At 33.5% G+C, this 20,693-nt stretch overlaps 1 long non-coding RNA gene across 9 annotated transcripts in view; it reads right to left on the bottom strand.

Moving 5' to 3' along the window:
* The window catches only part of LOC127733053 (uncharacterized), a 112,977-nt gene extending 99,124 nt beyond the window's left edge, over positions 1-13,853 (bottom strand). For 8 of the 9 annotated variants that reach the window (XR_007996672.1, XR_007996673.1, XR_007996674.1 and 5 more), the window contains exon 1: positions 13,790-13,853. This is a non-coding gene — a long non-coding RNA (uncharacterized LOC127733053). Of the gene's footprint in view, positions 1-2,964; positions 3,044-13,789 lie in introns of those variants that run through there. The other variant, XR_007996671.1, reaches the window with a different exon arrangement.
* Between the last annotated feature and the right edge of the window lie 6,840 nt (positions 13,854-20,693).

Genomic DNA, 20,693 nt, shown 5'->3' with positions numbered 1-20,693 from the left:
CAAATCAAAATTTTCAAGCACGACGAAAAAAAAAATGTGGAAACCGATTATTTGTGTGAATATTCTAAGTTCAAGAACCTAACACTGCAAAAAAACAAGAGTGCACACGCTGAAATGTCTCGCCTGCTTTTCTGACCATTGATTTATGTTGATAGTCCTAAATATAAAGCTTTACTACAAGTATCCCATAAACTTAACATGATCCAAGAAAATGAGGCCAAGGTCAGATAAACCAAACAGGAAATACATGTACGCCTTACAATCATTCCATACACCAAATATAGTAGACCTATTACTTATAGTTCAAGAAAAATAGACCAACACAAAAACTTTACACGGAGCTATGAACCGTGAAAATGAGGTCAAGGTCAAATAAAATCTGCCAGACTGACATGTACATCGTAAAATATTTCCTTACACTAAATATAGTTGACCTATTGTATATAGTATTAGAAAAAAAGACCAAAACACAAAAACTTAACTTTATCCACTGAATCATGAAAATGGGGTCAAGGTCAGATGACACCTGCCAGTTGGAAATGTACTCCTTACAACCATTCCAAACACTATATATAGTAGACTTATTGCTTATAATTAAAGAAAAATACATCAAAACACAAAAACTTTACACTAAACATGAACCTTGAAAATGAGGTCAAGGTCAAACAAAACCTGCCAGACTGACAACTACATCGTACAATATTTCCATACACTAAATATAGTTGACCTATTGCATATAGTATTAGAATAAAAGACCAAAACACAAAAACTTAACTTTAACCACTGAACCATGAAAATGAGGTCAAGGTCATATGACACCTGCCAGTTGGACATGTACTCCTTACAATCATTCCATACACCAAATATAGTAGACCTTTTGCTTATAGTATCTGATATATGGACTTGACCATGAAAACTGAACCTTATAGTGAACCACTGATCCATGGAATGAGGTCGAGGTCAGATGAAAACTGTCTGACAGGCATGAGGACCTTGCAAGGTACGCACATACTAAATATGGTTATCCTATTACTCATAACAAGATAGAAATTAACATTACAAAAAAATCATCATTTTTTTTCAAGAAGTCACTGAACCATGAAAATGAGGTCACGGACAATGGACATATGACAGACGAAAACTTCATAACATAAAGCATCTATATACTAAGTATGAAACATCCAGATCTTCACCTTCTAAAATATAAAGCTTTAAAGTAGATAGTTAATAACGCTGCCGCCACCGGATCACTATCCCTATGTCAAGTTTTCTAGACTCGACAAAAAATCATCCAATCCGAACAAAATTCAAACTTGGTCTGTAACTTGTCATTGTAAAACTATATACCAAATACCAAATCAATATCTTCAAACATTCAGGTATATGACAGTTGTTTTCCATTTGTTTGATGTGTTTAAGCTTTTGATTTTGCCATTTGATATTAGGGACTTTCCGATTTGAATTTTCCTGGGAGTTCAATATTTTTGTTATTTTACTTTTTTCAAGTATAATGGAAACAAATGCAGAAAAAAGATGACTTGCCTGAATTTTCATAATCCAAGGAACATAACTCTGCACAAAATCATCAGATCAGAACAAATCTGGAGCTTGATCTGTAACTTGTTATGGTCAACTATATACCAAATATCAAGCATGACGAAAAAAAGGTGCCAAAAACTGATTACTTGGGTGAATTTGCAGTCCAAGGACCATAACTCTGCACAAAATAATCTGACCTGAACAAAAAATTAAATTGATCTGTAACTGCTCAAAATATAGCTTTACACCAAATATCAAATCAATATCTTCAAGCACAAAGGAAAAAAGTGTGGAAAACTGATTTCCAGGACTGAAGAATGGGCAGACAGACAGTGGGACTGAGTTCAAACCTGAACTTTGTTGATAGGGGACTTAAAATATTCAAGCAGTTGCTTGACCATGAAAATGGCAATAGACATATGACAGTAATAAAAGAATATTAGGCATTTGCATACAAGGTATAAAGCATCCAGGTCTTCTACCTTCTGAAATATAAAGCTTTATATGCAAATAGTTTATGCAGTTGCTGCTGTTGGATTGAATCCCTGTCTTGCATTCGGCGACTTTTGACACATGTGAAACAAAAAGAATGAATATTGATTAGTATACTTATGAGCTAAGAGACTGCATGATCATTTTATTCCATTGGAGGGACCTGGAAGAAAAAATTTGAATTTTTCGTAATTTTTTCAAGTCCCATCCTTGAAGGAAAATAAATTCAAGACCCCCTTACAAATGCCATGGATATTTCAACACCCCTCCGGACTCCCAATACATAGGATCATGAATCTACATGTATAAAAGGGCCAATACAGAAACAGCCAGTTCAAAAGACTTTTATTATATGATACACATTCTTTGATTAAACTAGAGGCTCTCCATAGCCTGTGTCTCTCACCTGTATCTACTGTGGTTATGGAAATCATGTAAAATAAAGGTTAAAATAAGATTTTTGTAAAGGATCACAAAAATTTACGAAAAATTGTTAAAATTGACTATAAAGGGCAATAACTCCTTAACCCTTTCACCAATAGCCGCCCTGACAGAAGCTACTCTGAGACGATGGCTTCCCTGGCCATTGTGACACAAGTGGGAGATCTTCATATTAAATATCAATAAAAAATTGTCTGTAGTTATTTATGTCTTTATTTTATTCACTTACACTATGGACACACAGTTGATGTATTGATAAATTTTTTGTCAGAAAAAATCAAAATTTCCAAATTTTCGGCATTAAAAGAGATAAAATACAGGATATTAAACTTTTTGACCCAAAATCGTAATTTTGTAACCCAAAACCACAAAAGTTTGAAAATTTCAACGAGGTTACAAGTGTTTTTGTACATAAAATGGCATTTTATGTCAAAAAAGTACACTAGTCTGGCTTCAAATCTTCCAAATTCTTTCCAAAAAATGTTCCCTTACTTCAAACTCCAGTAAAACGGTAAATTTCATCTGATTTTGACACGGTTTTCAACAAACGGAAGTGCCATGTTTACACTTTCATCTGGGTATTAAACAAAGAAAGATAACTTGTGTTTGCAATGATTTTCAGCGGGAAATATAAAAGACGTATTCCGATCCCAGTAATCTGGGACTTGTTGTCAGCTGTCTGAAGCGTGAATCCCAGTAAACCGGGATTCGTCGGCGAAAGGGTTAAGGGGTCAATTGACAATTTTGGTCATGACTTATTTGTAGATCTTACTTTGCTGAACATTATTGCTGTTTACAACAATATGTTGTCCTATTGGTCTGAAGATAACTTGACAGGTAGATCTAAACCTGCTTAACACTTTCACCTATGTCAGTTTTGCTCTTACTGCTTTATTTTTAGAAACTGCCGCCATGTTTTTGAATGGATCAAATTCCCAAATACAATCTAAAAACTAGATACACTAAGGAACATTCAATTTAAGTTTTTAAGTATTTGGCCAAGTAGTTTCAGAGAAGAAGATTTTTTAAAAAGTAATTAGACTTTCACAAAAAATGCAAAAAAAACGTTTTAAGGGCAATAACTCCTTAAAGGGTCAATTGACTATTTTGATCATGTTGACAAATTTGTAGATCTTACTTAGCTGAACATTTATTGCCATTTATACTTTCTATCTATTATAATATTAAAGAAAATAACCAAAAACAGTAAAATTTAATAAAAATAAACTATTTCCAACAGAAACCCAACAATGGGTTGTCCAACTTGTCTGAAAATTTCATAACAGATAGATCATGACCCATTTATCACTTCAATTCCCTTTCACTTTTGCTCTAACTGCTGTAGTTTTTGAGAAATATTAGCCAAAAACTGCTTTTGTCCCCTATGTTCTAATTTTAGCCATGGTGGCCATGTTTGTTGATGGATCAAAACTTCGGATAAAATTTACAAACTAGATACCCTAAGGAACATTCAGTTAAATTTTATTAGTATTTGGCCCAGTAGTTTCAGAGAAGATGATTTTTGAAAAAGTAATAGACTTGCATGAAAAAACGTAAAAAATAAACATTTCAAGGGCAACATCTCCTTAAGGAGTCAATTGACTATTTTGACTTATTTTTAGATCCTACTTAGCGGAACATTTTTGCCATTTACACTTTCTATCTATTATATTAAAGATAATAACCAAAAACAGTAAAATTTCATAAAAATAAACTATTTTGGACAGTAACCCTAAAATGGGTGGTCCAATTGGTCTGAAAATTTCATAGCAGATATATAGATTTTGACTTATTCATCACTTAAACTCAATGTCACTTTTGCTCTAACTGCTATAGTTTTTGAGATAAAAGCCAAAAACTGCATTTGACCCCTATGTTCTATTTTTAGCCATGGCGGCCATGTTTGTAAATATATCAGAACTTCGGATACAATTCATAAACCAGTTACCCTAAGGAACATTCAGTTAAAGTTTAGAAGTATTAGGCCCAGTAGTTTCAGGGGAGAAGATTTTTAAATTTTAGCAAACTTGATAAACAAATTGTGTAAAATTGTCTTTAAAGAGCAATATTAAACTCCTTAAGGGGTCAATTGACAATTTTGGTAATGTAACTTTTTTGTAGATCTTACTTTGCTGAACATTTTTGCTGTTTACAGTTTATCTTTATCTTCAATAATATTCAAGATAATAACCAAAAACTGCACAATTTCCTTAAAATTACCAATTTAGTGGCGGCAACCCAACAATGTTCCATTCGTCTGAAAATTTCAGGGCTGATAGATCTTGACCTATTGTACATTTTTACCCATGTCAGATTTGCTCTAAATGCTTTAGTTTTTGAGATATAAGCCAAAAACTGCATTTGACTCCTATGTTCTATTTTTAGCCATGGCAGCCATGTTTGTTGATGGATCAAAACTTTGGATACAATTTATAAACAAGATACCCTAAGGAACATTCTGTTAAAGTTTTACTTTAATAAATTGTGACTTGGATGGAGAGTTGTCTCATTGGCACTCATACCACATCTTCTTATATCTATGTACACCTTGCAATCATTCCATACACCAAATATACATTTTAGTAGTTGACGATATGACCTATTGCTTATATATATAAGTGCTTAATATCATTCAGCGGGGAAACTTTGTCCTTACATAATATGCAAGATAAATGTTGGATTTAAACATTATCTATCTCTTGCGATTAATTTGAGAATAGGAAGAATCTGACAAAACATAAAGAATTTCAGCAGACGGAAGTAGAAGATACAAGGGTACCCCCTTATGCCTTAAACTTAGTGGGCAGTGTGGTTAAGGTGTAGTAGAGGATGATATCAAACACTTTCTCCTTTATTGCACAAAATTTAACAACAATTTAATTAAAATTAGTTCTCCACACTTGCTTCTGGGCATTTTCATTCCGTTGTTCACATGTCACTTGTCGCCTTAGGAGACTTTTATCTTTTATACAGTCTACACTGTAAGCCACTAGTCTGATGCCCCAGCAACTCATATTGCAAAAAATCTTACCAGTAAAAATTCATGAAATTAACATTACAGTATAATATAACTCACAATCAATTTTAGCCAAAAGATTCAGACTGCTCATGTTGTCATGTAACAACTTTGCTAACATGAGTCCTCCTGAAAATTTCTTATGGCTAATAACCAGTCAGGGGTTTGGAAATGCCATGCCCGACTCGCCCGACTCATAGATTTGACCGACCGGACAAGCAATTTTTTGTGTCTTTCTTGTACGTGGACAAGTAAGAAAAATGTTGCTTGACAAAGTCACATTGTTAATTTATATTATCATATAAAAAAAGTCCTCAAAATTCATCCATAAAAGTAGAAAAAATATAAAATAACAAGACGAAAGCAACATGTTTTAATAAAACAACATCAATGATCAAGATTACACGAAATAGATCGATTACCAAACAACAAAAAATAAGTATGCGGACCCGGGTTTCATTAACATTCTGTGATATTTTCCCATTGACCCGGGATCATTGATCAGGTTATAGCAACGGTAAACTGGAAATGATCATTATTATTTCGAGCACAGATTTCTCAGTCAAGTTGGATAAGCATTGGATAGGTCATCGCTCGGAAGTTGACCAACCGAAGAGGAGGCGCCTCATAAAATTTTGAGCTAAGAACTTGGTTTTGAAATCAGAGGCGGCAGAGCACAAATATTAAAAAAATAAACGGAATAGAGGATTTTAAAGTTCTATAATATTTTGATTTCGCTTATAATTAGTTATCTAAAAAAATCTCAAATTTACAATTGGTCCACCAAAAGTTTATTGGGAGGATAAGGAGGGGGTGCAAACAACAATTCAATAATTCATCATTTATTTGGTTTCATCTCTTCATTAACTAGAAAACTTCGCACTAGCTCACTGTGAATAAACTATAAGTCATGATATAATCTCCTAAATCCAGGCCTCTATAGATTCTTTAATTTAGTGTTGTCTTGGGGATGGTTTCTACAATGTAGCTCATTGGTGTATACATGATCTACTAATCTTTGTATGTTTCTTATATACAAACAAAGACCATGCATTCCTTTTTTGTTGTGTTTCAGAACTGTTTTAGAAACATACACGTTAACAGAAAAATACGTCTTCTTCATTCCAAAATTCATTAAGAAATCAGGGCAAGTAACTTTAATTTCGGACAAGTAAAATTGTGTAAATTTTACTTGCCTGGGAACACGTGGTCACAACAAATATTTCCACACCCCTGCCAGTGTGAGAATAATATCAGTAATTTGCTAATATTTTAGATTAAACTTCACATTTTCATAGCTACAGCTTGCTTGGCTGGTTACTTAGACAGAAAATTACAATCTATATTTTTGCCTGTCAGAAATAATATGTTATTTCATTAAAATCACATTTCTTATTTGCCAATTTGCACAATTTTGTTGTTATGAAATGCTGTTTTGGTAATAAAATTGCCCAGACTTTAGCAAAGTTTGATAGTCCTGTCTCAGGACCCTCCCAATAATCATATCAATGCCTCTGGGAGATATTGACTAAATCAATTTTTACCCATGTTCTTCTTGGAGTGGTCAAGCTCAGAACTAATCTAAATAGTGCTAATATTGTTATGGCAAATTATCATCTCTTCATTATTTTAGGACTTTTCAAAAAATATTATCGCCAATTCCGATTTATTGCAAACCAAATGAAACTTTTCCACAGTGTCCAACTCTTAAAACTTTTGTCAGTTCTATTGTCCCATTCATTAAATACAATAGCTATTGTTCTCTGTGTAGTTTTTCTTCATAGAGAAATCCATCTCTCATTAATTAATTTACCTGAATAAAAAAATCATCTTCTAAATAGATGAAAATACATGTTTTAACTTATACTAAAAATAGATTGAACAATAGGAAATGAATCTATGTAAATTAAAGTTTCATTTGGTTCACAATCATGGGTTCAAATTAGCGGTGGTCCGAGGTCCATGACCTTCTATTTACGGGTTCGGACCTTCCCATCGGTAGTTAGTTATAAACACGACAGACTTTCGTATTTATGCGGGTTAAAAAAGTTACAAAAGCATTTTGAACAAAAAATATAAAAATCTAGTATAAAAATAATCTGAAAATATGCATATTTACTAAAAGGAAAATTATGTGTTTGCTTAAATTCTTCACAATTGATTTGGTGTGGTCGTGTGACAGGTCGTCGTACAAGATAATATACCAGGAAACTCAAGAATATAATATTAAGATATAATAACTAGTAAATGGTATTCTGAGTCTGTATGGTTTTGGGGTGACCTCTTCCAAAAGAAAACCTGATGAAACTGGGGATACAGCGGGGGTGATTGATGAAACGGCTTAATGCAGCCAGAAAGACAGGATCTGACTAAAGACCAAACATTTACAGGGGAAAAAAAGAATGTGTTTTTTCCCCAACGTGACACAGTGAAAGGGAAAGTGCCCTGGTTCGTTGGACAAAAAACTTAAAACTTGATCCCATAAAAAATCATGATGAAAAATTACCACCAATCATCTATTTATCTTGCCAAAAAAGGGGTAAAAAGAAACTGACCCCAAATTCGAAAACGAAGTTGAGCTGTTATATGACACAATGTTAGGCTAGATACAAGTGTGTTCTTACGCAGCAATTGAAACCAAAACAATTTAAAAAGGTACAAAGTGTTATTTAACACTGTGTATAGTGTTGGGAAAGCCTTTTTCTGACTGAATTTATTGAAAGAAATTAAAAAAAAAAATGAGGTTAATGTAGTAAGATATATGACGACCTTGAGTGCTTTGGAATGGAAGGCATTTTCTGTTTTGATAAATTGAATTTTCAATAAAATTTGAACCTTTTAAGAATAAAGGAGGACCTTCAAGTATTTTTGGTCAAAGGTCCTCAGCCCCAGGACCTTCCGTTGCCTAAATTTGAATCCCTGCACAATGAAACTTTCATCGAATTAGGACATTGAAAAAGGTAATTTTTCACGAGTCGAACATCGTTCAAAGTCCAAAGTCTGTTGTTTCTGGAAAAATCAGTGGAGCAGAACTTAACTTAAATTTGATCAGTAACTCATTAGTACACTCAAATACTGAAAATCAGCTCAATATGCAAGAGCGTTTAGAAAAGAGTCTGTATAACTTACTTTAACAAAATATTCGAAGTCCATAGCCTGTAATTTCAGCAAAAATCAAATTCAATGGAGCTAAACCAAACCTAAACTAGATCTGTTACTCTTCAAAAATTGACTCACTTACTATAAATCAGCTCCATATGTGAGAGCATTTAGAAAAAAAGTCTGTATAACTTATTTTCACAAAATGTTCAAAGTCCAAAGCCTGTTGACAGTTGTTACGGCAAAAATCAGCTAAGTGGAAAAAAACATTAACATGATCTGTAACTAACTCATAATAGTATGCTCACATGCAAAAAATCTGCATAGTGGAAACAAACGGAAACATGATCTGTAACTCATCATTGTAGACTCACATACTAAAATCAGCAAAGTGGAAATGAACATTAACATGATCTGTAACTCAATATAGTAGAGCTCACATACTGAAAATCAGCAGAGTATAAAAAAAAATCACATAATCTGTAACTCATCATAGTAGACTCACATACTAAAAATCAGCAGAGTGGAAATGAGCATTAACATGATCTGTAACTCATCATAGTGACTCACATACTTATACATCAGCAGAGTGGAAACAAACATCACAGCACATTCTTGCTAGCTGAACCATGAAATCATTATTAGCTAAGGTACAACCTTCCTTTGGGCAGAGTCAATAACAGAGAACCAATCAAAAGTAGGGTCAATTTAAACATTGTGAAACCAGTTTTACAAGTCGGTTTAAAAATAGTTTTCAATCTAAATTTAGAATCTAGTGTCTAATATAAGCTAATTCATAAGCATGTTATAGGTGTGTTTGATTTGTCAATTTCATTTCGATCAATTACCTTTGTTCATTTATATTAAACTAGATTATTCACACATAACATATAACAAAATGATATGTGAGGATTGCATACACATATTCTTTTAATACAGCTGCTTATTCACAGCGTAAAAAGTTCTTAAGACCTTTAATTCTTATTTTTTTATTGTAATCAGATTTTTTTATATTCGATGAAATAATATTAGAAAAGAAAGTTCATTTGCACAGTTTAATGCTAGATAAAGCATGAATATAAAAAATGCCCCATTTTGTTATTCCCAAATTTTTTACAGGTTAATTGTAACAACTTTGGTAAAAACTTCTGTTTATACAAATGAATTCATTCTGATTACAGACATAACTGTGCATAGGGAAAATTTTCAAGGCCTGGTAGAACTAAGTTATAAATATTTGTACATGCATTTTGATTCTGAAAAAACACATGGAAAAAACAGGCAGAAGATGGTAAAATAAAATTTTTATTTTTATTAGACTGCCCCATAAGATAAAATTGAGAATGGAAATGGGGAATGTGTCAAAGAGACAACAACCCGACCATAGAACAGACAACAGCAGAAGGTCACCAACAGGTCTTCAATGCAGCGAGAAATTCCCACACCCGGAGGCGTCCTTCAGCTGGCCCCTAAACAAATATATATACTAGTTCAGTGATAATGAACGCCATACTAAACTCCAAATTGTACACAAGAAACTAAAATTAAAAAAAATACAAGACTAACAAAGGCTAGAGGCTCCTGACTTGGGACAGGCGCAAAAATGCGGCGGGGTTAAACATGTTTATGAGATCTCAACCCTCCCCCTATACCTCTAGCCAATGTAGAAAAGTAAACGCATAACAATACGCACATTAAAATTCAGTTCAAGGGAAGTCCGAGTCTGATGTCAGAAGTTGTAACCAAAGAAAATAAACAAAATGACAATAATACATAAACACTGTTTAAATCACTTTTTTTTGTGCATCATGTATTGTCCCGTGTCCAACTATTGTTCATATCAATCAAAACAATATAATGCAATTGATTTATGAGCATGTGGAGAGGATGTTAAAGATTTTACCATTGTAAAGCTGATCAAACTCAATAGAATTGTCAAAATGTCTTTAATTCATAGTCATTGTCTATAATATAACATATTACAATAATACAGTCATTGTTTACAACACTTATGATGTATGATCATTAATTATGTGATTAATATGCCATGAGCCTTTACTATTTATTGTTGATGAGTTTGTGCTAATAAAATATTTGTATTTGTATTTTTATCTGGCTTAGTTTATTTTTACACCTTCTGTAGCACTACTACCCACCCCCTCGAAAAATACACATCAAAGTCAAAGATAACTATCTAAATATCTAAAGATATGTATTAAGGATATGAAAAGATTTTACAGTATTGAATTACACATATAAATAATTCAATTTATAATTATGAATCAACAGAGGTAATTGATTAAAATGAAATTGACAAATCAAACACACCTACAACATGCTTGTGTATTAGCTTATATTTCATATTAAATTAAAATGAAAAAATATATTTAAAAGACTGGTAAAACTGGTTTTACGATGTTTATAATACTGTCCCTATATTTGATTGATCCTTTGCTTAAAGGGGCACTAGCTACGAGATATATAAAAAATCTAAAGTATGATTTTTTTTTTGTTCAATCAGTAATGAAAGTGAAATAGTGAAATAATAATTCGGTTTTAGCAGCCAGTATGGTTCAATTTTGTCAAATTAAGCTAAGACACATTGATGATGAATTATTCACTTGCAAGTGAATAATTCGACCTCATTGAATCCGTATTCATGTGAACTTCAATTTAACCCCTTAGCTAGAGATGGATAACGCATGCATGGTGCATGTTAAGTTATTTAAAGGAAAAGAATGTCAACATTGAAAGTGAAACAAAGGTAAATCATTTGATTTACTGATTTGATCCACAAAAATCATTCTTATACAGGTAAAAACGATGATTAACATATATTTTTAATCTCTAATATGAAATTAAACAGACCTAGAAAAATCCAATTACACGAGTTCACTTTCTATTTATATCTATATTTATGTTTATCTCGCTTATATGACCATCGGAGGTGTTCGGAGGTCAACTCGATAGTTAATTGGATGGCGTCAAGACTAAAATACACACGAAACGAAGCTACATATTATCGAGCCCATGCCCTGTAAATAGTTTATTTTAGACTTTTTATAATTTGGATAAATGTTAAATATGGTTATAAATCAAATATGACAATTTGAGTCAAATTGGTGAATATGAATTTGACAGCTAGTGCCCCTTTAACTATTGACTCTGCCCAAAGGATGGTTGTACCTTAGCTAATAATGATTTCATGGTTCAGCAAGTAAGCAAGCTAACCAAAGATACTACCTCAAGGTTTAATTTATTCTTTCCCCTGAGAAATTTACCGTTTTAAGATTGATTGTTTTTTCCTCTTAACGTCCAGTGGCAAATATTTCGTGCATGTTCAGGACGAGAACAAATTAACAACAAATACAAAAAGTAAGTCCTGTATGTGGCAACCGGTAAGAAGGTAAGGGAAATTTAGACTGCCACTACAAAATGAGAGTATTTTGGATAGGGACACAGTGTATCCCAAACTCTGTCTGACCGACAAAATGTCAGACAAAAAATCATTCAGTCAGACAGAAAATTTTATATTTTTTAGTTGAAAATATAATAGAAACGATCAAATTTCTTTTTCTGTCAAAACATTTTGGCACAGACTGGGGACAGAAATTTTGCCTTGCAACGTGCCACCTAAGGATCCCTCAAAGAGAATTTAGAGTTGTTACAAGGGTTCAAAACGTGCAGAGAGCGTTGGCACACTCTATATGAGGCATCAGATTTAATGTCCCCATTCTGACTGGACGTAGCTGCGTACTTGTACATCCTGCACAGCCAAACCGATGCCCCACTTTGGCAAGTGTTTTAGTGCCGGTTGGAAGAAGACCTGTAGTGCAGACTGCACCGTTTGCCACTAGTCCGATGCCCAGACTAGTAAAACTTTTATTCATACAAGTAAGTATTTTCAAAATTTTGTTTAGACACATAAGCATATGATAAGAAAAATATTGGAATAGAATATTGGTCTTCGGACTAGTAGTTGGAAAAGATTTTGGTGCAGTCTGGTAGTGACCATATTTCTATTCCCAAGTCACCGTTTTAAGGTTTATGACCACTTCTGTTGCCATGTGTATTACGTATTTTCAAAGAGCAATTGTATCAAACAGCAAAGATAATGAATAATAGAGATGTGCCATTTTGGACATATACCGAAGGGATACTTCGTTCAAAGCAATATTATTTCTTGTTATCTTGCATTTAATAAAAAAAGAGGATATTGTGGCAAATAAAGCCAAGATTTTTGCAGAAAATCCATTGACTTCATAACAGATTTTCATTATAAAATTTTAAACATATATAGATTACTCATTTCTTTGTCCATGTCGATGTGCTAGCGTTTATTGTTTACCAAAAGTCCTAAACAACCTTTACATTCCAAAAAACCTTGTGCTGAATCACTTAAGTCGAGTGCACCCTAGAAGGTGTACTTGAATTGGTCCATATTTATATTTGTTTTAATAACCAATATCTTAATTTATAAATTTGTTTTAAGGAACTAATTGCTAGACCCGCATGCAATAATAATCTTATCTATAAAGCAAGAATTGTCAAATATTAAGAGTACAAGTGTAAAGGCTGTGGATTTTCTATAAAATTTCCCCTTGTTTATCATTTAAACAACAGATGGGTACATTATCCTTAAGACATTGCAATCATAAACTGATAATTTCTACTACAAAAAAAATGTTCAGGATAAAACTCAAATTAAATCTAAATAGAACTATTTTCACGTCTATGGCATGTTATTTCAAACGATTTACACATTCATACCCGTGCCCTACACGATTCGAGCAAGCGCCGAAGATCAGTCAATTCATTGGTCAAACCAGAGACTTATAAGGTTCATGTAGACTCTTTGGCTAAAATGGCTGCGTTTTTCACCTCAAAATTTACTCAAAATGCAGTCATTTTAGCCAAAGGGTCCACATGAACCTTAAATATAATAGTAATAGATGCATATTAAATGATGAAATATTCTCTTCTTATCTTTATTCAAAAATGTCCTTTTTATAGCGTGATTACAACTAGTTTTCGACAGTCACCAAACTAATCTTGGCATTCCGATAATATTGTGAATTTGTGAAAAACTTGACATTCATATATAAAGACCTTATATATGTTATTGATAAAGAAGAAATTTTCAAAACCAAAAGGACATGTAATATGTGTGAACCGTCAGTTATTAACTTAAGTGTAACTTACACATGTTGGCTTAAAGATGAATATTCTCTCACAAGAGTTGAAAAATTAGAACAATAGAAAACCCGCCAAAATCCACCAATAAAAAAACAGAATGCACGTGGTGTAACGAACCGTGAAGAAATGTGTTGATGGGGTTTACTGGATAGAGAATAATGGACAAAAAAAATAAAGAATAGAGAAAAATGGCCAAACATTATAGATTATTATATTATTTTAGATAATAATGGGGTGCTCAAATATAAACTGAATCACTGCAAAATTTAAGAATTAGGTAAAAATATACTGATTACAGACACGAACAATGTCCAGAATACAGTTATCAAATAATAACGGAATAAAATTGAGAATGAAAATGAAGAATGTGTCGAATAGAGGAATTAAAAACGACCAAAGAGCAGAAACAGTCCAAGGTCACTCACCAACGGGTCTTCAACACAGCCAGAAAAATTAAGCCGGAAAAAGAATACAGAAATCATGAAGGACCCGGCTAAAAGCCGCTTTATCACAGGCACTTGTCTCAGAAAAAAATATTCCTATATACCTTAACAAGTGCCTGTGGGCTTTATCCATACCCTCGTGAAGGCTACTTTTTACAGTAAAACAAACCTTATCCAAAACACGAGATTAACATTGGAGAAGTGCTTCGAAGTATCATAAATTTATCATGACCCGCTTTTGTTCAGTTATGTGTGATTTTTTAGGGTGAAAATACCTTGAACTAGAAAAGACTGAGTTTTTTGGGGTTTTTTTTTCATTCAATTACCACTATAGTTATTAGATTTCGGTTGATTTATTTGGGCTTCTGTCGGAGTAACCGAGTTAATCGTGACCGTAAATTACATAGAAACGAATAATGAAGCATGCCTTGGAATAGTTCAACTAAAATATTATGAGTCAGCCTACTGCAACTTCTGATAAAAAGAATAGTTCAACTTTTTTAAAGCAGGGAGAAAAAATATATTTTATCCGCAGCCACACCAAAAATATCACCAGAAAGAAGTATCAAAAATATATACAAATATTTCTAAGAGTAGAAATGGAAAAGTTCCGGCTGTATACAATTCTTATCTCATGGAAAATTTCTGTTTGCACAATTCTTATCTCATTTGATTTGATATATATGTTTGATCAATCACCTAAATGTCATCAACAATGGACTTGCAGGAGAAATATGGGGTATTCCATCCACATTGGCTAGAGGTATAGGGGAGGGTTGAGACTTTACAAACTGACATGTTTAACCCCGACGCATTTTTGTGCCTGTCCCAAGTCAGGAACCTCTGGCCTTTGTTAGTCTTGTATGTTGTTTTTTTTTTATTTAATTTTGGTTTAATTTATATGTTTTGAAGTTTAGTGTGACGTCCATTTTCTCTGAACAGTATACATTTTTAAAGGGTCCAACTGAAGCGCGCCTCCGGGCACAGGATTTTCTCGCTGTGTTGAAGACCAATTGGTGGCCTTCGGATGTTTTCTGCTCTCTGGTAATAATAATAATAATAATAATAATAATAATAATAATAATAATAATAATAATAAAAACAAAATAATAATAATAAAAAAAAAATAATAACGATAATAACAATAATAATAATAAGCAAATAATGATATAAACAAATAAAAACGCATATGCTCTATTTTGAAATTGGTCTGATATTTGTTGGCAATTAATAAATAAACAATGATGTGAGAAGTTCACTTGAACATTAGGGTTCGACGAGCTTAATTAAAAGGACAGTCCTTGGGTTATACATATCATTAAGCTTAAGTGAAAACCATTTAATTTAAGGAGTGAGGCTTTCTCGCCCCCCCTCCCACCCCTCCCCAAAAAAGGCAGTATGAATATGTCAAAGCAATTAATCGTGAACATTAAATATTTGAAAAGTGTTGTTAAAACCCCACTAAAAACCAGGGGTGATTTCAGGTATTCCGGAAGGGTAAGCAGATCCTGCTCCACATGTGGCACCCGACGTGCTGCTCATTTAAGTACAACAATAATGCACACGCTGAAATGTTCGCCTGCTTTACTAACCATTGATTTTATGTTGAAAGTCTTAGAGATAAAGGTTTTACTACAAGTATCATAAACTTAACAATTTTAAAGATCCATGACAATGAGGTCAAGGTCAGATAAATCTTGTCAGACAGACATGTAACCCTTACGATTATTCCATGCACATGATATAGTTGACCATTAACTCATGGTAATTAAAAACAGACCAAAACACAAAAACTAAGATTGACCAATGAACCATGAAAATGAGGTCAAGGTCAGATAAAACTACCAGACAGACATGTACAACTAACAATTATTCCATACACCAAATATAGTTGATCTGCTGCTATCAGTATTTGAAAAACAGACTAAAACACAATAACTTAACATTGACCAATGAACCATGCAAATGAGGTCACGGTCAGATGATACCTGCTAGACAGACATGTACACCATACAAACATTCCATACATCAAATATAGTTGACCTATTGCTTATAGCACATGCAAAAACAGACCGAAAGACAGAAACTTAACATTGACCAATGAACCATGGAAATGAGGTCAAGTTCAGATGATATCTACCAGACAAACATGTACAACTTACAATTATTCCCTACACCAAATATAGTTGACCTACTGCTATTAGTATTTGAAAAACAGACCTAAACACAATAACTTAATATTGACCAATGAATCATGAAAATGAGGTCAATGTCAGATAAAACCTGCATGTTCCCCTTACAACCATTCCATACACCACATATAGCTGACCTACTGCTTATAGTATCTGAGAAGTTCAAACGGACCTAACCGCGTAACTTTAACGTTGATCACTGATCCATGAAATGAGGTCGAGGTCAGGTGAACCATGTCTGACGGACATGAAGATGTTGCAAGGAACCCATTTACCAAATATAGTTATCCTATTACTCGTAAGTAAGTAATTCACATGACAAAATAACTATTATTTTTTTCAAGCAGTCACTATACCTTGAAAATGAGGTCAAAGACAATGGACATATGACAGAAGGAAACTTCGTAACATAAGGTATCTGCATACAAGGTATGAAGCATCCAGGTCTTCGACTTCTGAAGTATAAAGCTTTATACAAATAGTTTACACCGCCGGATAGTAATCTCGATGTCTCGCATACTTTGATTTTGGTCGCAGGCGAGACAAAAACCAGATGATAAGCGTAATTCGGAAGGTCACATTCGAGAGAAAGATTACGGGATTGTGGTTACGACAATTAGAACATACCCGTCATATGTGAAACAGATATTCCATATCAACAGGAAACCAACTCGTGATGGCGTCCTTAAAATTTTCGAATGAATGATTTCAACTTCACCACCGTGAACGCTTGGTTTGATAGCTCCCTTATGAGCAGCATTCCTATATTAAGAAATCATGATAGGAAATGCAGGCTCTGGAATAGCGTATCAACTGGGAGATATTATTCTCCATATGTAGGCGTTGCTGGAATATTGCTACATAGGAATGGAAAGTTCACTATTGGGAAGCTGAAATAATTTTTTTTGTCGTAAATTTTTGTTCTCAACCAACCCCCATTGAAAAGATTGAACGAGTTGAGTCTATATTTAAGTCTTCCATTGAGATATGGTGCTGACGACACGCTTTCTTTTTTTTTTTGATAGATTATGATATATTGGTCTTTTTCATAAAGTTCATTAACCTCTCGGTCTTTAACAATATTGAAGGCCCTGAAAGGGATAATATCTAATCTTTGGTGTTTCACAGTCACATGTTGAAGGAGATTTATTGTCTATATTAACGTCTGATTTAACTGATGTAGAATAAAAAATAAACTTTTATACGCATACGAAATACTATGGCAGACGCGTAGCAACCCGTACGCAAAAACGCAGTTGCGTACACATCGAAAATTTGACAAAAATAAAAATATGGCCAATCTAGTAAGAATAAAACTGAAGTAATAGAATAAATTAAAAAGTATTATAAAAATATGCTAATAGTCACTTTGTAACTATATTTCGTTCCGGAAACCAGTCTACTCTTTTCATGTACGGAACCAGCATCGTGATTGTGTTGCTGATGCACACAATTAAAATAGCTGATCAGTCCTCGGTGTGTCAGAACACAATTGTTACGGCTGCAATGCCTCCTTACCCTGACATTTCTGAAGATTTCAAAATAACTGATGAAATAAAATATGATGTTCTTGGGCAACAAGTCATTCTTATGATTATTATGTGGTATATGTAGAGTCTTACATACGTCGTCATAACAGATTTTTTTAAACAATCCAGTCAAACTTAATATAAACTTAAGATTGTTAATGGTAATTTTCTTACAACGTCTTTGCCGTTTTTTTTTATTTGACGATCAACGTGTTTTTACTTTTTTATTCTACGTTCGGTCGTGCACGACGGGTGCCTCGTTCAACATGTTCCCTCGATTTAACTACACATGCCTCGAGACTAAAAGTGCTTATTCTCCATGTTCATTTAAAGTGCTTGTTCTCCTTGCTTGGCCGGTAAAAATAAAATACTCTCGTTTTGGAAGTAGATAAATAGAAATCGGAAATACTGAATTTCGTGCTTTTCATTCTTGATTTCTGGACTTCAAACGTATTTATATATAGTTAAAGGTTTCCTAATTATGATATTATAAAAGAGGGACGGAAGATACCAGAGGGACAGTCAAACTCATAGATCGAAAACAAACTGACAACGCCATGGCCAAAAATAAAAAGACAAACAGACAAATAATAGTACAGATGACACAACATAGAAAACTAAAGACTAAGCAACACGAACCCCACCAAAAACTGGGGGTGATCTCAGGTGCTCCGGAAGGGTAAGCAGATCCTGCTCCACATGTGGCACCCGTCGTGTTGCTTATGTTATTACAAATCCGGTAAATAGTCTAATTCGGTAGGTCACATTCGTGAAAAGGGAAGGTTATTGTAGTTACGACATAAGGAACATATCCGATATCATCTGTGAAACGGGAGAAGACATTATTAAGTTGTAAAACTTGTGTCTCATCCATTTGTTTAGTTTCTGAACAATAAAATATGTTTAAACTAAACGGTTATTCCATAACGGTCAACCAACTCGTGATGGCGTCCGTAAAATTTACGAAGGGATGATTTTTTTTCTGATCCGCTTCTTAATGTATTCCTATGCGGTAGATAAAGTTGCATTTATGGGTCAAAAACTTGTGGTTTTGCCTATATTTTACTAGGGAGTGTTTAACGACCTTGACTGGCTATAAAGCCCTCGCACGGTCGATAATCATCCGCTTATCATCTTGAGCATGTACCAATAACAAACTCATCATAAATACCAGGATTAAAATTGTGTACGCCAGATGCACGTTTGGTCTACAAAAGACTCATCAGTGACGCGCGAATAGTAGACTCGATTACTATAGGCTATTAACCGAACCACGAAAGCATTTTTTTTTTTTGGGGGGGGGGGGGGGGGAGGGGGGTGTAATAAATGCTTATTGGTGCGTTTTAGTTAGGTTAAGTATTTGAAATCTGAAATCTGAAATCATGACATCAATAGGGCAAAGTTTGTAGGGGTCAACATAACGTTATTATAAAATGTGTTGTAACATAGTTTATTCATCACAATGCTTATTTAAGCATTATAACAAGATAAGTTGTTAAAATGCCATAAAGACTAGATATTCATGTAGCTGTTGGTCAGGTCAATACACTGAATTCTATAGAGTAGAGTTCAATTTTCCATGGCTGAGTAAAATGTTTAAAAGTATTTTCTAACTTGTTTTATTCCTACCAAGTATTTATTAATGCATAATTACTATATTACATAGCTGGAATACTATAACAATTTGAAAATCTTGAGGTCCAAAGAGGGGGTTCAATTTTACATGGCTCATTAAAAATGTTTTTACATCTTTTCTTTCACGGTTTATCCCTACCAAATACTTATTAATGCATTATTACTATATAAAGTAGTTTGAATAGCTATGACAATTTGAAAATCTGAGGTCTATAGAGAGGGTTTCCATGGCTGAGTTATAAAGCTTAAAAATAATTTCTCACATGTTTCTAATATGTTTTATCCCTGCCAAATACTTATTAAAGCATTATTACTTGCTTCTTTAGTAGTTCATGTGATTCCCTCAGTTCTTGTTTTTTACTTTGATTGAAACTTGTTAATGAATTTATAAGATTTGAAAATCCGTGAACTTGGTTTTACTGTTGCCTTTAATATTGAATAAAATGCATACAGTCATGCTAAGAGTGGCATTAAAGACATTGGCAAACTGTATTAATGAAAAATAACATGTCTGTTAGTACAAATTATTAATATAAATAGACAATATGTAGGTTGTTTAGTAGGTATGTACAATTTTGAGTTTTACGTGTGTTATGGAACCCTCCTGACAAATTTTTGCACAATTCTTGGTCTGTCTGAGCTGATTGGCTAATCATTATATAATAATATCATACTGTCTAGTTTGTTACCTTGATTTGTTTTCTTAATCAATATATGATTGATTGATTGATTGGTGTTTAACACAACTTTCAGCACTATTGTGCTATTTTGTGGCGGTCAGTTTTAATTGGTAGAGGCAGTCAGAGTGCTAGAGAGAACGATGACCTTCGGTAAGGAAGACTGACAATCCAAGTCAATTAAGATTGGAGTCGTGTGCACCTGCCACATGCTGGATTTGAACTCACAACCTGTGTTGACTGGTTAGTGATACAGTAGTTCCACTACTTAGACCGCTCAGCCACCAAGGCTCCTAATCGCTATACATGTATACTGTGACCTATAATGGTTTACTTTTATAAATTTTGACTTGGATGGAGAGTTGTCTCATTGGCACTCATACCACATCTTCTTATATCTATATATGAGATTTGATCATCATCAGGTAAAAAAG

This window comes from Mytilus californianus, unplaced genomic scaffold (assembly GCF_021869535.1).
Source record: "Mytilus californianus isolate M0D057914Y unplaced genomic scaffold, xbMytCali1.0.p SCAF_3, whole genome shotgun sequence".
NCBI lineage: Eukaryota > Metazoa > Mollusca > Bivalvia > Mytilida > Mytilidae > Mytilus > Mytilus californianus.
The sequence above is the reverse complement of the archived record's forward strand: the minus strand, read 5'-3'. Positions and strand labels throughout refer to the sequence as shown.